We start from the raw sequence: 17407 nt of genomic DNA, 5'->3' as shown, positions 1-17407 counted from the left end.
TTATGGTTTCAGTTCTTACATCCAAATCTCTAATCCACTTTGAGTGGGCTTTCACATATAGGTCTTGCTTTATTTTTTGCCTAAGGCTATCCATGTTTCCCAACACTATTTATTAAAAAGGCTATCTTTTCTCATTGTGTGATCTTTATTCCTTTGTTGAAAATTAGCTATCTATATTGATATAGATAGCTGGTCTTTGGTCTTTCAATTCTGTTCCATTGGTCTAACTTTGTTTTGTTTTTTTTTACGGTAACATATTGTTTTGATTACTGTTAGTATGCAACATTCTTTGAAGCCAGGAAGTGTGTTGCCTCCATTTTTCTTCTTTACTTTTAAGATTACTTTAGCTATTTGGGACCCTTTGTGGTTCCATATAAATTTGCTAATTGTTCTATTTCCTTAAAAAAATCACTGATATTTTGATAGGTATTGTATTAAATTTGTAAATTGCTTTGGGTAATATGACCATTTTATGATGTTAATTCTTCCTACCCATGATCACAGGATGTCTTCCCATTTCTTTGTGTTTTCTTTTATTTCCTTTGATAGTTTTATAGTTTTCATTATACAAGTACTTCACCTCCTTCGTTAAGTTTATTCCCAGGTATTTCATTCTTTTGTGATTGTAAATGGAACTGTATTCCTTGTTCTTATTTCTTCTGATACATTGTTTACATATAGAAATGCCACTGATTGTTGTATATTGGTTTCTGCCACATTACTGGATTAATTACTTCTAGAAGTTTTTTGTAGAATCTTTTGGCTTATCTACATATATTAGCATGTCATCTATGAAAAATGACTGTTTCACCTCTTCTTTTCTAATTTGGATTCTTTTTGTGTCTTTTTCTTGCCTTATTGCTTCAGCAATAAGGACTTCCAGGACAATGTTGAATAACAGTGATAATAGTAGACATCCCTGTCTTTTTCCTGTTCTCAGTGGAAATGCTTTCAGCTTTTCACCATTGAGTATGATATTGACTGTACATTTGCCATATATGACTTTCATAATTTTTAGATAGTTTCCGTTTGTTTGGGGGAGGCTAAATGGACATTGGATCTTGTCAAATTGCAAATGGATATTGGATCCATTTTTTAATCATAAATACATAAATGGATCTTGTCAAATGCTTTTTCAGCATCTGTTGAGATGATCATGTGATTTTGTCCACCTTTTTTGTTGATCTAAGAGATGACATTGATTGAGTTAGTATATTTAATCAGTGTTGTATCCCTGGAATGAAGCCTACTTGATTCTGGTGGATAATTCTCTTGATATGTTGCTGTATTCAGTTTGCTAGGATTTTGCTGAGAATTTTTGCATCTACATTCATCAGAGATATTGCACACTTAACACTATAACTGCCCACGATGGCCATCACATCTCTGCCCTTGCCTTAGCTGCCTCTTGTATATGGCTGGGATATATAAGAGCTGTTGGTTTCCCTTCCTGGGGCATTTGTGAGTTCACGCTAAAGTCCTTCTTTCTGGTGTAGAGCATATTATGGAGTCTGGCCTGGCTTCACCTACTTACGGTGGCTAAGCCATTACAGTTGTAGGGACCCCAATTTCCTGAGTCAGAGCCTGCCGAGCTCCCACTGCCCTAGATAGGCCAGGCCTACTCTCTTATCAGCAAACTTCAACATAATTTCATAATGCCCTGGGTTTCCCTCAGTGTGGTTTGGGAAGTGCACCCCAGCCCAGGTATGTTCCCCCCTCGCTTCCTCTTATTCTTTCCTATTAGCAGCCACCTGTCTTAGTTTGGAAGCTCCCTGGAGACGTCCTGGAACTGTAGAGCTGGGTCAACCATCTGGATTTTCCTAGGAGCAAATATTAGTGTTTTTTCTCTAGTTGTTTTCAAGGGAGAAGGTGACTCCAACCTCTTTATTCCGCAATGTTGTGGACGGATGACAAATTAGAGCATATCTCAATAACATAAATTGCTTTGTCAGGCAGGCCACAGAGTGATTCTAGGCCACCTTCTTACAGTGTGGGTTTATGACTTTAAAGTCTTTAGATAAGAAAAACCATAATGGGTTAGGATAAAGTTTGAGTTAACCACCTAACAAGACTGCTTCTATTCTTTCCCACATCAACTGATAAGATATCTTTACAAAATTTTTAGGCCGAAGCTACAGAAACTGAGAGCAACTATTCTTTCAATTGTTCCTGTTTTGTGACACATAAATTCTTACATTTCTAACAGCTGAAAATAGCCTTTCTTATTTATCCCATTCCAGCCTTGGTATTTAGAGGTCTTTGTTAATTTATTGTGTTATGGAAAAAAAATTCTGAAATTTGGAAATAAGATTTCTGCATAACTTTTCAAAACCATACAAGAATATTACCTAACAAACCCATATATTAAATCTCTCCCCAGGGAATGACATTTTGTTTTGTTTTGTGTCTATTTATTACTGATGTTGTCCAGCCTCTGTGAAGTTAGATGTTAATTTGTGGAGGATGGATATGTGCAAATCATTTTTGTCCATTAGTCATACAAATGATTTCTGTCCAATAGAATAAAATAACATTATGTGTTACAATTTTGTTATCCCATGGGATGCTAATCAATTTTTATCTAATTTTACAAACTAGTTCCATTATATTTTTTTCCCACTGTCTACCTATATCTCATATTTTCTTCCTTTGAATGAGTTTTATAACCCCTCTAGATCCCTCAATAATGAATTAAATAACTCATTTGACACTTTCTGACTATATAGCTATATATATATAAGTCATTATTTTAAAATAATTTAAAAGTGTATTTTGATAATAATAACATGAGTCTATAACTTGAGTAACTAATCTTTCTGGGAACTTAAGATCTCTTTCCTCTCACTGTTCTTTAGAACTTTCTCTTCATTCCCTCCTCAAAAAAAAAAAAAAAAAACCCTTTTTGATCCCAATTTCAAGGCAGTTAAACTTCAAAACTAAAATATTCTACCCCCAAGAAAAAAGGTAAAATGTGGGGCCTGAACAGGATGGTACTACTTTAGCCCCAAGAAAGATGCCTCCCTACAAAAGTCAAGGTTCCTTCAATGTAAAGCACTGTATAATGTTTTATAAGTTGTGTATAAAATGTGAATGGCACAACTTATAGTCTAGTAATCACTTATAAAGGAATTTAGACTTGGTATCACAAATTACACAAATGAAACTTTTAGTAAAGCAGTGTGGGAAAGAACATTTTTATCCTAAGTAATGCAGGAATGTAATTTCAGAAAATATAGTTTATGAGAAAATATGTACGCCATTGGGGCAACAAGTGAATTATCGCTCCAATTTTATTACTGGGAGAATTGTATAGTACTTAGGAGAAGCTAAAAAAAATATTTAATGAATGAATGAATGGCACAGGGAGAGAAGAGGTGGTGAGACATAGGAAGAAATGAATGGGGATGAATGGTAAGCATACACAGTGGCACCTCTGACACACCTGCTCTGCCACTGGAAAAGCTAAATCCCATCATTCCTGGCAGGTAAAGTTTTAGTATGTGAAGTGGACCTAAGAGGCAAGAGAGATTATGAGACAGTAGTTACCTGTATTGACTCTACTGTTAGATGGGCTGATTTTGAACTCCATTTCCACCACATTCCTATGTGATTTTAGAGAAGCCATTCAACCTCTATAAAACTCTAAATGCTTATCCAGAAATGAACTAATTGAGACTCTAATTGTGAGCTTAAATAAAGATAATTCATAAATGTGAATAATTCTTAAATGTAGCTGTCACCATATATTAGCTGTTGTTTATTATTATATGATAGGATAGGAGTGGTTAGTGGTAGGTTAATGAAAGAATAGGATTGAAAGAGCCAAGACATTGAGCTTAGTCTGCACCAAATATTTAGATAACTAAGGTCCTTCTTACTGATTAAAAGGCTTGTGTAGCATAAGAGGAAAATATAATGCCAGCGGTCACAGTCTTTCCAGTGTTGACCTAGTTAGACCTTTAAGTTTCATGAAGAGAGGTAAGTCCTAACCAGATCAAGTGCCAAATGAAAAGAGGAAGACAGTTTAAAAAAATGAAAAGACTGATTCAGCAGAGGATTTAGTGCGTCATGTTACACCACATCCTGTTATTTCTGCAGGACATTAACCAGTATCATGTGTCCTAGAAGCATAAGGAGAGGTAAGACTAACTTTACTCAATATCAGCAACCATTGCCAGAGGTAATATCCCTGCATTTGTCAATGCAGCCATCAAATGGTGAAGATAAATACAAGTGAGAAATCTTGTAACCTCAAAAAGTGGAGAAACAATAAATGAATTTGAGCATTATGAAAATAAAGATTTATATTTTATATTCAACTATAATAATGAGATTAAAAACTCTTTAAGAAAATGTTTTGATATATTTGCTGTGTTATTTCTGTATTCTTCCCATTTCCCCAATGTGCCTTTACTTGATTGGTTTAAATATTGTAACCACACCATCTAAGATTTCTATGATTCATAAGTGTGCTTGAATAGATTTGAAGCTAGTTCATAATTTCAGTATTTACCAAACATTAAATACAAGTTTTGTATCACAGGTATCAGCATGATTAAGGCAACCAGGTTGGTAAAACCGCTCAGAAATGACAGCTCTCAAACATGGAAATGCGCATTTGGGCATTAATATTGCTTTCATTGGGGATCTCCAGTTTGGGACTCAACATCACATACTGCTAAATCAACAGACAACCCATTATTCTGTCATTAAATATCAGGGGTTTTCCATAAGCCCTGATGTTGGATTAGTTGATCAGTAACAAGGGAATCCTTAAATTACACACCACAGCAGAAAGTTCTCATGTTAAACATGAAAAAAGTGCTTCAATTTAAAAGTGCTTCAATTCCCACATCTGCTGTGGGAATCTGGGGAAAGATATCTCTTCTGAAGAGGAATGGAATGAAGGTCTTGTATAGATCATCTGAGAGAAAGAGGGTTAACAACATGCCTGGTTGTGTGGGCAGCTGTAGCTTAAGAACCATCAACAAGTCAACTAAAGTTGCAGCAAGAAGAGCCTTACAGCTGAATGGATCAGCTCTATTAGCAAGTCTTCCTGTGATAAGAAGAATAAAAAGGAAAAAGTGAAAGAGATTGCTTTCAATGATTAAGAAAAAGTCTCAGAGCATGTTCACTCCTCACGTAAGGCAAAACATGGGCCTAGCAACAGCTGGGACTACATCAAATTAAAGAGCTTCTGCACAGCAAAAGAGACAATAACAAAAACAAAGAGAAACCCCACCAACTGGGAGAAAATTTTTGCACACAACACTAATGATAAAGGACTGATCACAAAAATCTGCAAAGAGCTGATGAGACTCAACAACAACAAAGAAAATAATCCAGTCAAAAAATGGACAGAGGAGCTAAAAAGAAACTTCTCTGAAGAGGAAATGTGAATGGCCAACAGGCATATGAAAAAATGTTCAACATCACTTGTCATCGGGGAAATGCAAATCAAAACTACCATGAGATACCATCTTACACCAGTGAGAATGGCACATATTAAAAAAACTAGCAACAACAAATGTTGGCGAGGTTGTGGAGAAAAAGGAACTCTTCTGCACTGTTGGTGGGAGTGCAAACTGGTCCAACCACTATGGAGAGCTGTGTGGAGATTTCTGGACCTACTAAACATAGAGCTTCCACAGGATCCAGCAATTCCACTCCTAGGTATTTACCCAAAGAACACAGAAACATCAATTCCAAAGAACACCTGCACCCCTATGTTTATAGCAGCACTATTTACAATAGCTAAGCTTTGGAAACAGCCCAAATGCCCAAAAACAGATGACTGGATCAAGAAGATGTGGTACATATATACCATGGAATATTACTCAGCATTCAAAAAAAGATAAACACATGCAATTTGCAGCAACATGGATGGCGCTGGAAGGGATCATGCTCAGTGAAATAAGCCAAAAAGAAAAAGAAAAATACCGGATGGTCTCACTCATAGCAGGAATCTAGAATACTTAAATAAGGGACCAGGAAAATGAATAACTATAAGAAAGTGAAAATCAAAATCAACAAAAACTATGAACCAGAGACACTATTAGGGGGGTGGGGGGCGGGAGGGGAGGGATTGGGGTCAGAATGGGGGGATTGCAATTGTATGGGGAATATAAAAATAAAATTTATTAATTAAAAAAAAAGAAATTAGATCATGAAAAAAAAAAAAAACAAAAAAAAACCATGGGCCTAGCACTGAGGAAGGCAAGACAAACGTGAAGAATAAGCACACTACCACAGCACATCATCCCTATGAAATGCTGATCTGGATCCTGATACAACAAATATAATGGGTCAACTTATTGACTGCCTGGAAACTAACACCCATGATAATAGTTTAGAATAAGGAAGCCTATAAAAAGTAGTTTAGGATAAGGTAACATATAATGTCATGAGTCATTTCTAGGAGATTACAGATTTTGTAATTTAATGGCATTTCATAGACCTAATGCCCACCTAGTTTACTATACACTTATGTTTAAGGTTTTAAACATTGTGTACTTCGGGGTTGTATGGTATCTCACAGAGGAGGAAAGGGAAGACACATTTCCTTACCTCAAGTATCACTAGCCCTACATGGAATTAGTGGAAGCACCCTTTCTATGGCTGCCAAAGTGTGAACCAAGATGCTCTGTGAGTTAAAAGGACTGAAGAGTTTATATTGAGCCCTTCTATGCCTGCTGGTCTGACCATTCCATGTAGAGATGATGGGACAGCAGTTAGACTGCCTTTCTTTCTATATCAGAACCCTTAGATTAATACTTATTTGAAAGGGAGGGAGACCTAAGAGTTGTGGGAACTGTCCAAGGTGGCAATGGAGGATCATCTCAGGGAATTAATTCGTCGGTCAGTACCTATGGGCACCAAATTTAAAAAAAAAAAGGATATTTTTCTCTGGTTAGAAGCACCACTCTGTCTTTAGTAGATTGGTAAATATCTTAGCCACATTATCTAATATTTATATGCTTAGACTTCTTTAGCTTTCTAGGCACACTATTCTGAAGTTTGGGCTATAGTTCAAGACTAGTAATTGGAGAGGGTAGAATCCTTCACATATCAAAAGTCATGGTGGTAGTTAAGGACTACACCTTTCTGGAAATAGGCTAAGCCATCCTGGAGAAATATAGGAAAAGAATCAATTAAAAGAGGAGAGTGGTGAAAATCTGACAACAAAGTTCTCCTCTACAGGTTGTTCAAAGAACAAAAATATATAACTAGATCAAGAAGATATGGTATATATACACAATGGAATACTATTCAGCAATCAAAAATGATAAACTCATGCCATTCATAGCAACATGGATGGAGCTGGAGGAATTATGTTCAGTGAAATAAGTCAAAAGGAAGAAGAAAAACATCAGATGGTTTCATTTTTAGGAAAAATATAGGTGAACCAAAAAGGAATCAGGAAAAAATAATAATAAATAAATAAAACAAAATTAACTGGCAACTATAAATCAGAGACATTCTGCTGGGGAGGAAAAGGAATCAAAACAGGGGAAGGAAGAACACAAGGGACTATGGTACTATGGTGATGGTTCATGGGTGAATTGGTGGTGGGAGTTTTATGGGGACTACACATGAGAGAGAAAGCAAATATTGTACAAAAATGAAAATGATGTGAATATATATAAATAAATTTAAAAAAAAAGACCAAAAATTTTCAATGCCCTAAGACTGTGACCTTACTATTAAAAACTATCAAATGGATATTTGGAATCTGGATAAGAAAGGACAAGAAAAGGGAAAAGAAATGACATAAAAGGGAGAAAAGGATATTTATGTTAAATTTTTAGTATCTACCAAAAGCAACAAAAAATGTAAATATTTTATGTGCTGAAGATAAAAATTTTTCATGAGGACAGTGAAAAGGGCAGATTCTAGTAAACCAAGTTTACTTAGAATATTGAGGACAGATGTGCTAAATTCTTCAACCAATCTGAAATATTTATTTTTATACTATGTCTATTTTTTTTAAAGATTTATTTATTCATGCATACAAGAACTTAGGTACAGGCCAGATGCATGGGAGGGTGAGAGGATTCACCAGAGACAGCAGGGAACAGAACAGGCAGACTAATGAAATACACTGCTGAGGGGAGCAGCGGGCGAGAGAGGAGAGGTATGCCATGGGATCTAACCACCCCTGCAGAGGCTGCGGACAGATTGACAGTGCTGTGCTCAACTGCCCGCGCCACCAGGGGAGGCCCTACTATGTCTATTTTTAATTGGGTTGTTTGTCGTTTTATTATTGAGTTGTAAGAGTTCTTTATATATTCTAGAAACTAGATACTTATTATATGATTTGAAAATATTTTCTCCCATCTTGCAGGGTGTCTTTTCACTTTCTTTACAATGTACTTTGAAACACAAAAGTGTTTACTTTTTATTTTTTTTAAAAGATTTATTTATTTATTTATACAAGCACTGGGTACAATCAGAAGCGTGGGAGGGTGAGAGAATTCACCAGAGCCAGAGCAGGGAACAGAACAGACATACTGATGAAATACACTGCCGAGGGGAGCAGCGAGCGGCAGGAGAGGTCCGCGCCATGTGGGACCCTTGCTGGCGGCCGGGGATTGAACCAGTGCTGCAGAGGCTGTGGGCAGCTTCACAGCCCAGCGCTCAACTGCTGTGCCACCAGGGGAGGCCCAAAAGTGTTTACTTTTGATGAAGTTCAATTTATATTTTCCTTTGGTTATTTATTTTTCTGGTTTCACATATAAGAAAAATATTGCATAATTCAAAGCAATGAAGTGTAACATCTATTACATCTATTTTTTTGCCCAGAAGTTATATAGTTTTAAGTACTTATATTTATGACTTTGGTTCATTTTTAGTTAACTTTGGACATAATTCAATACTTCTGCCTGTGCACCACCAGTCGTCCAGTCTCAATTGTGGAAAAGACTATTCTTTCCGCCCATTTTATTATCTTGGCATCTTCATTGAAAATAAATTGATCATAAATGTTTGGATTTATTTTCTGGACTCTCAATTCTACTGCACTGATCTATCTATCATTCTTATGCCAATAATACATAAAGAAAGCCTTGGATTAAAAAGTCTTTATTACTGTGGGTGGTAAAAAAAAAAAAAAAAAAAAAAAAGGTTTTGTAATCAGGAAAGCTGTGTGCCCCAATTTTTTTTTCTTTCCCAGAAATGTTTTGGCTATTCTGGGTCTCATACATTTTCATATGAATTGATATCTGCTTGTCAATTGGGCAGAATATTTTTAAGGCCTCAAACCTTATAGCATAGTAAAAGGATGTTTGTGGCTAGACATTAAAACATTTAAAGTTTTAGTGCATACTGGGCTATCATCGATTGGTTCTAAACATTTCCTTTAGCTTAAATAGGAATATTAACACCGGGGCTCGAGAAATTTATTATATCAGGATAAAGAAAATGAGATTTTATGGATTTTTCCCAAAAACATCTGTGTACCATTCCATAATTTCTTGGTGAAAAGTAACAACAAATGCATTCTGGGAGAAAATGTCCAGTATGAGACTATGTCAAATATGAAGTGACAGCAACTTCTCTCCTTACCTCTGTCTACCAGTCCCACTTAAGCACAATTGGATAAATGTATTAACAATTCTACTGATTGGAATTTCAGCATGTACTATGAGTCAGATGATGGCAAAAGGGATACTGAAGAGTTTTTCAGTTTAATTTTTTTTTTCCCAAGGAAACTCAGAATGAAAGAATCTGAGCCAAAACAGAATAGGGAAAACAGAATAGAGAAAAGCATCTGAGCTGGATAAAAATTTAATCATTCTAGAAAAACCAAATTTTAGACAGATTAAACAGAACCAATTTTTCCCCAAGTATAATCTTTAATTCTAGCAGTACTGCTATACAATTTTAATAATCCAGGAAGGGAACGGAATCTAAAACTGAGATGAGTCTAAATTTAATTGGTTGATTGACATCAAATGGCAGAAGACATCCAAAGCAAATGAGAGACATACCCAGTGAATATAAAACCAGAGAGACTGAATTGCAAACCTTGTTAATCATGTCATGTACAATTAAGTTAAAGCTGAAGAATTAATAGGGTAAGCTATTGTAATTTGGGGACAGGTTTATGCAATAGGACACTGTTTCTGAAACACTAACTGATGTGTTTCCTTTCAATCTTACCAGACAGATTCAGCAGATTCTGACATTGTTACTCCAGGGAGCCTCATTGTACCTAACCTAAAATCTGCAAATCATCTCCATTCAAATGTGTACTATCATTAGTGTTGGGTGCAAAAATGTTCTCCCAGTTGGTGAGGTTTCTCTTTGTTTTTGTTATTGTCTCTTTTGCTGTGCAGAAGCTCTTTAATTTGATGTAGTCCCAGCTGTTTATCTTTGCCTTCACTATCACTGCTTTGGGTGATGTGTCTGTAAAGATGTCTTTGATGTGCAAATCACGTAGTGTTTCGCCTATATTTCCTTCTATATATTTTATGGTTTCAGGTCTTATGTCTAGTTCTTTAATCCATTTTGAGTTGATTTTTGTGTATGGTGTGAGGTAGTGGTCAAGCTTCATTCTTTTGCATATAGCGACCCAGTTTTCCCAGCACCATTTATTGAACAAACTTTCTTTGCTCCAATGCATAGTCTTTGCTCCTTTGTCAAAGATTAGTTGACCATAAATCTGTGGGTTTATTTCTGGATTTTCTATTCGATTCCATTGGTCTGTATGTCTGTTCTTGTTCCAATACCATGCAGTTTTGATGATTATGGCTTTGTAGTATAGTTTGAAGTCTGGGAGTGTGATGCCTCCATGCCCTTCTTTTTTTTTTCAGGAGAGCTTTGGCTATTCGGGGTTTTTTGTGATTCCATATGAATTTCATCAATAATTGTTCTATTTCTTTGAAGAATGACATTGAAATTTTGATTGGAATAGCATTGAATCTGTATATTGCTTTTGGAAGGATGGCCATTTTAATAATGTTTATTCTTCCAATCCATGAGCAGGGGATGTCTTTCCATATCTTTGTATCTTCTTCTATTTCTTTTAACAGTGTTTTATAGTTTTCTTTGTATAGGTCCTTTACCTCTTTTGTTAGATTTATTCCCAAATATTTGATTTTTTTTGTTTCAATAAAAAAAGGTATGTTTTTTTGATTTCTTCTTCTTCAGATTTATTGTTTGTGTATGGCCAACAGGCATATGAAAAAATGTTCAACATCACTTGTCATCAGGGAAATGCAAATCAAAACTACCATGAGATACCATCTTACACCAGTGAGAATGGCACATATTAAAAAAACTAGCAACAACAAATGTTGGTGAGAGTGTGGAGAAAAAGGAACTCTTCTGCACTGTTGGTGGGAGTGCAAACTGGTCCAACCACTGTGGAGAGCTGTGTGGAGATTTCTGGACCTACTAAACATAGAGCTTCCACAGGATCCAGCAATTCCACTCCTAGGTATTTACCCAAAGGTCACAGAAACATCCATTCCAAAGAACACCTGCACCCCTATGTTTATAGCAGCACTATTTACAATAGCTAAGCTTTGGAAGCAACCCAAATGCCCAAAAATAGATGACTGGATCAAGAAGATGTGGTACATATATACCATGGAATATTACTCAGCATTCAAAAAAGATAAACACATGCAATTTGCAGCAACATGGATGGCGCTGGAAGGGATCATGCTCAGCGAAATAAGCCAGAAAGAAAAAGAAAAATACCGGATGGTCTCACTCATAGCAGGAATCTAGAAAACTTAAATAAGGGACCAGGAAAATGAATAACTATAAGAAAGTGAAAATCAAAATCAACAAAAAACTATGAACCAGAGACACTTTTAGGGGGGCGGGGGCGGGAGGGGAGGGATTGGGATCAGAATGGGGGTGGCTGCAATTGTATGGGGGATATAAAAATAAAATTTATTATTTAAAAAAAAAACAAAAAAAAAAACCAAATGTGTACTATCTATCCGTTTTCTTGAAAAATTATAAACTTCCTTCCTTTTGCCACCATGGAATACCTACTTTTAGCATTATTCAGGATCTTCAAACTTGTGAGTAAAAGGAACCCAAATAAAACTCCAGTAGAGCAGGCTACTAAAGTAGATGCAATTAATGAGGCAAAATACTGGAGAAAATGTAGCACTACAGTTCTCTGGTCAAAGTTTGGACTTGTATCCAGGCACAAAATGAAACTTGAGACTTAGAAAAAATTGCTTGTTGTATAACTAACAGCTGGATCATTTTACCAGCGGTCATACAGTGCTAGATGCTGCCGTTATAGCATAGAAAGAGTAAAGAGTGCTTGGTAAATATCTCCAGTTTTCAGGTGAGATGCAAAATAGAACCCTATAATGTGTCCCCAAAACAATGAATATACCCTAGGATAAAATTCCAAGTGAAATAGAAAAATAATCCATTATGACAGGGCCAAAATAATCTACCAGTAATGTATAATGCTTTCCAGAACAAAAGTCAATCCTTTTCAAAGAAAAAAACATTATTCCAACTCCAAACAAGGTTACATATACAATGTAATTAAACATCAGTAAACACATAATGAAACAGGCACATAGAACCCAAATTTAAGGAAAGAAGCAGTCACTCAAACTAGACCTAAGGTAAGTCAGATGCTAGAATTTACAGACAAGGATTTAGAGCTACTGAAAATTAATCTACTAATATTGAAAATTAATCTACTGATATTATTATCTACTAATATTGATTAATTAATCTACTAATATTTCTATTAATATTTTCAGGGATTTAAAGGATAAAATAAGATGAATAGATGACACATTAGTAACAAAATGGCAACTATAAAAATGTAGAAATTTTAGAACTTAAAAGTACAACTTTAGAAATAAAAAATTCACTGAATAGGACTGAAAAGTAAGCACAGATACCAAAAAAAAAGAACAAAGAATATATAGTTAGTAAACACACAGCAGACTTAAAGTTAGCAACATCAATAATTACATTCCATGTAAATCACCTAAAAATCAACTAAAATAAAAAGACACAAGAGATAACAAGAGCTGTCAAGGATTTGGAGGAAAGGAAAGCCTTATACACTTGCTAATGGTGGGAAATAAATTGGTACAGACACTAAGGAATAGGGTATGGAGGTTCTTCAAAAATAAACTTACTAAATGATCTAACAATCTCAATTCTGTTGAAAGAAATGAATTCAGTATCTGGAAGAGATATCTGCATAGTTCATCTGCATTGCAACTTTATTTATAATAGTTTAGACTAAGGAACAACCTTAGGGTCCATTGATAGATGAATGGATTAAAAAAATCTGATACAGGTAGGCACACAATGGTTATTCAATCATAAAAAAGGATCGAACTCTTACTATTTACAATAACATAGATGGATCTTGAAAGCATTATGCTAAATGAGGTAAGTCAGAAGACAAATACTGTATGATATCACTCATATGTGGTATCAATGACAAAGTCAAATTCATACAAATAGAAGAATGGTGAATGCTAGGAGTTAGGGGCTGGGAATATAGGGAGACATTATTAAGTTATATGATAAATAAGTTTGGGGGGGTCTAATGTACAGCAAGAAGGAGGAGAAGAGAAAGTAAAAAAAAAAGGAAGAAAGTTCTTAAAATCTACTCAAACTAGTAAGTGAATATAGTAATATTTCAGGATATAAAATCAGTATATAAAAATTAACTTGATTTCTTAATCTAGCAGCATATAATCGGAAATGAAAAACTTATTTACTATAGCATCAAAATCATAAAATATTTAATAAATTCATTAGAGATGTAGAAATAGAAATTGAACATCTCACTAAAAGATTGTGAAAGTACTACACAATGTAGTATAAAACATATCAGAGAGGTAAAATCTCCAAATAAATGAAAAGTTATCTATGCCATGTTTATAGATGGGGAGATTCAGTACTGTAGAGATGAAAATTTTCCATAAATTGACATACGCATTCAATGCATCATCAAATATGAATATCAGCAAGCTCTTTTTGGAAAAAAATTGTGTGTCCCTTATAACATTTATATAGATAATTACCCATGTTTTGAAAGAGAAGAACAAAATTGGAAGAATCCCACTATCTGTTTTCAAGACTTACAGTTTAATAAGGACACAGTAGGATTGGTGTAAGGAAAGATTAATAGATCCATGAAACCATACAAAGTACAGAAATAAATACACATTGATTGAATTTGGCAATGGCTCCTAGGAAATTCAATGGAAACAGATTTCAAAAAATGTTGCAAGAATAACCGAATATCTATATGGCAGTAAATATGAAGGAAGAAAATACAACTACTGCTTTAAAATACTCATAAAATTTAATATGGCATGATGTTCTGTGATCATGTACTTCATGGATTTTGTACTGCCTTAATTTATTATTTCATTTTCAAATCAACATGAAAAAATAATTGATAGATTTCATATTAAATGTTCACAACTTACATCTGTTACAAAGAACTCACTTTTTCATATTCAGATTGTGAGAGAAACCAACTTTGGTCCATTTCTAATTCACTAGCTTCTACTATTTTTGTCTTTTCTGTGACATTATCTTTGGCAATAGTATTATTCATCAGTCTGGTTCTCAAATTCACACTAGGGACAAAAAAAAAAAAAGCTGTTCCCAAGAACATTCTGTTCCAAAGATGACTTCTAATTTGGTTTATTAATATTGAATTTTTTGAAACCAAAATAATTTAAAGAAAAACATTTTATTGAAGCGGTTGGGACAGTTTATGCTCTAGAGGAAGCCAAGATTTAATATCCCAACTAGTTAATAAATACTTACAGTTCAACATTAGCCAAAATTTCTAGGATTCTGTGACTTCAGGCTTGGCATTGTAATACCTCTTATGTTAACAGGATCATTTTCCTAATTCCCAATTCTTAAATACTATGATATTTCCAAAATGCATATAAGTAGTAATTCACTGGAATTAATAAATTTATGAAAAGAGTTGTGACAAGAAATCAACTACAAGTTTCTATTCCTATTTTTCTCTCTCTTTTTTTTCTTTTGGTTTATTTTTACATAAAGTACTTTTCCTACATCATTGTCCAATTTTGGACAGTATTTGATTTCTACCCCCCAGGTGTAGTCTCTGTAGTTCACCTATTACCACAGCACTCATGATCCATCACCACCGTCCCTCAAGCTCTCCCCCGCCCTTGTCATATGCCTCAGATCTATGGTCAGTATGTCACAATTATTACTATTAAAACAGCAATCAATGAGGTTCTAATATGCATTAAATGAGAATGACAGCCATTTTTCAGTTCATGCACACATGAACCAAAATTAAAAAAGAAGTTGTGAAGGTGACAGTGGTCAAAAACAGGACATTAAGTAACCATCATTAAAGCATTAGAAGTTTAACCTCCACAGAGGACCTCTGTAGTATCAGACAAGCAGCTTCTCAAAAAATTAGCTAAGCTCTAAGATTTTATTTTTGGTGGTGGTGGTGCTGTTGCCTAAGATAATAATGAATACTTCCTATTTCTGAGAAGTCCCAGGTTTAGGGAAACACTTAAAATTTTAATCATCTAATTTTTTATATATGTATCATCTCTTGTCAACAAAACCTTTCACAGACTTGCACAACAAAGTAACTAGCAACTCCATTCATCCAGGAGGTGACAAGGAACAGCCCATCTATGGTGACTTGAAGCTTAGCTCAGTTTGGACTCAATCACAGTTCATTATCTACTTCTTTCTCAAACAGATTTAGTACATAATGGACAACAAAGAAAATTAGCTAATAGAGGGAAAACAGACTTCACATTTTACAGTAAAGCGGAGGCAATTCTGAAGGCAAGTTATTCATTACATGACGCTGTCACTTCATTGGACTGCCAAGTCCAGTGTGGAAGGAGATCAACGGCACTGATATGCAAAGTTAACCCGAGAGTAACTGATTTTTCATTTCCTTTTGCATACAAGCAAATAATTCTATCCTCCACTTAATGCTTACTGATTGATACATTCTTAAACTGATATCCTTGATATTTTAATCTAGTAATTATACCTCCAATTACCGTTAAGAGTGATGCTTACAAATAATATAAAGAATAGTAGATATAAAGGAAAATAGAAACTTAGAAATAGAAAACAGATTTTAAGACTTAGGTCCTATACTAAATCAAACAAAAGTCTGATTTGTGGGAAGAGATCAATTTAGAGAAACATTTCTACATTGTATAACTTAATCAGAATTTTCCCTTATTTACCTCCAACAATCTGTATGTTGCAGAAAAAAATGAAGCTTGGTTGCTATATTAGTTATAGAATTTTCTTTCAATATCAAATAATCTTATTGGTTTCTGAATATTCTTCTGAATAATTCAGATTTCAAAGACTGAAAATATTTTTTTTAAAGATTTATTTTTATTTATTTATTTTATTTATTTATACATGCACTGGGTACAGTCAGAAGTGCGGGAGGGTGAGAGAATTCACCAGAGCCAGAGCGGGGAGCAGAGCAGGCAGAAGGATCGAAGTACACTGCTGAGGGGAGCAGCGGGCAGCAGGAGAGGTCTGCGCGCCATGTGGGACCCTCCTCTGGTGGCCGGGGAGCAGCCGGGGATCGAACTGGTGCTGCAGAGGCTGTGGGCAGCCTTGCAACCCAGCGCTCAACCGCTGCGCCACCGGGGAAGCCCAAAGACTGAAAATATTACTTGAATTATTCCTAAGAATAACCGAGAAACAATATCCAACAAAAGGGAAAGCCAATTTAAACAGAGGAATTTAAATGGTTAAAGATAGGGCCTCCCCGGTGGCGCAGCAGTTGAGTGCTGGGCTGCAAAGCTGCCCACAGCCTCTGCAGCACTGGTTCGATCCCCAGTCGCACGCAGGTGAGCATCCCACATGGCGCTCAGACCTCTTCTGCCGCCCACTGTCCCCTCGGCAGTGTAATTCGTCGGTCTACCTGTACTGTTCCCCGCTCTGGTGAATTCTCTCACCCTTCCGCACTTCTGACTGTACCCAGTGCTTGTATAAATAAATAAATAAATCTTAAAAAAAAAAAATAAATGGTTAAAGACAATAAAACACCCAATCCTTCCTCCTTAACTTTAAGATCCACTAGTAACTTAAACACTCAAAGTGAAAATTATTGTTATCTGCCATCTGATGTTCTGATTGTTTGCTACTGAACTTGGAACTTGTGGGTGATTATGCGAGAAAATAAGCTATCAATGTTCATCTTAAAGAGCTTAGACTTGACTTAGACTGAGGAATAATAAAAAAATTCTGTCTCATGAGCTAGTTAATGTAAGTACATTGCATGCTGAAAGACCAAAGGTGGGAAGGCTACATTTCAATTGACTTGTCAGAACACACTTTCCCAGAGAAGACAAGTCTTTCACTGGTCTTAAAGAGAAGGAGGGGGATTTAGAAAGCAGGTGAC

This window comes from Talpa europaea (genome assembly GCF_964194135.1).
Source record: "Talpa europaea genome assembly, chromosome: 5".
Taxonomy (NCBI): domain Eukaryota; kingdom Metazoa; phylum Chordata; class Mammalia; order Eulipotyphla; family Talpidae; genus Talpa; species Talpa europaea.
The sequence above is the reverse complement of the archived record's forward strand: the minus strand, read 5'-3'. Positions refer to the sequence as shown.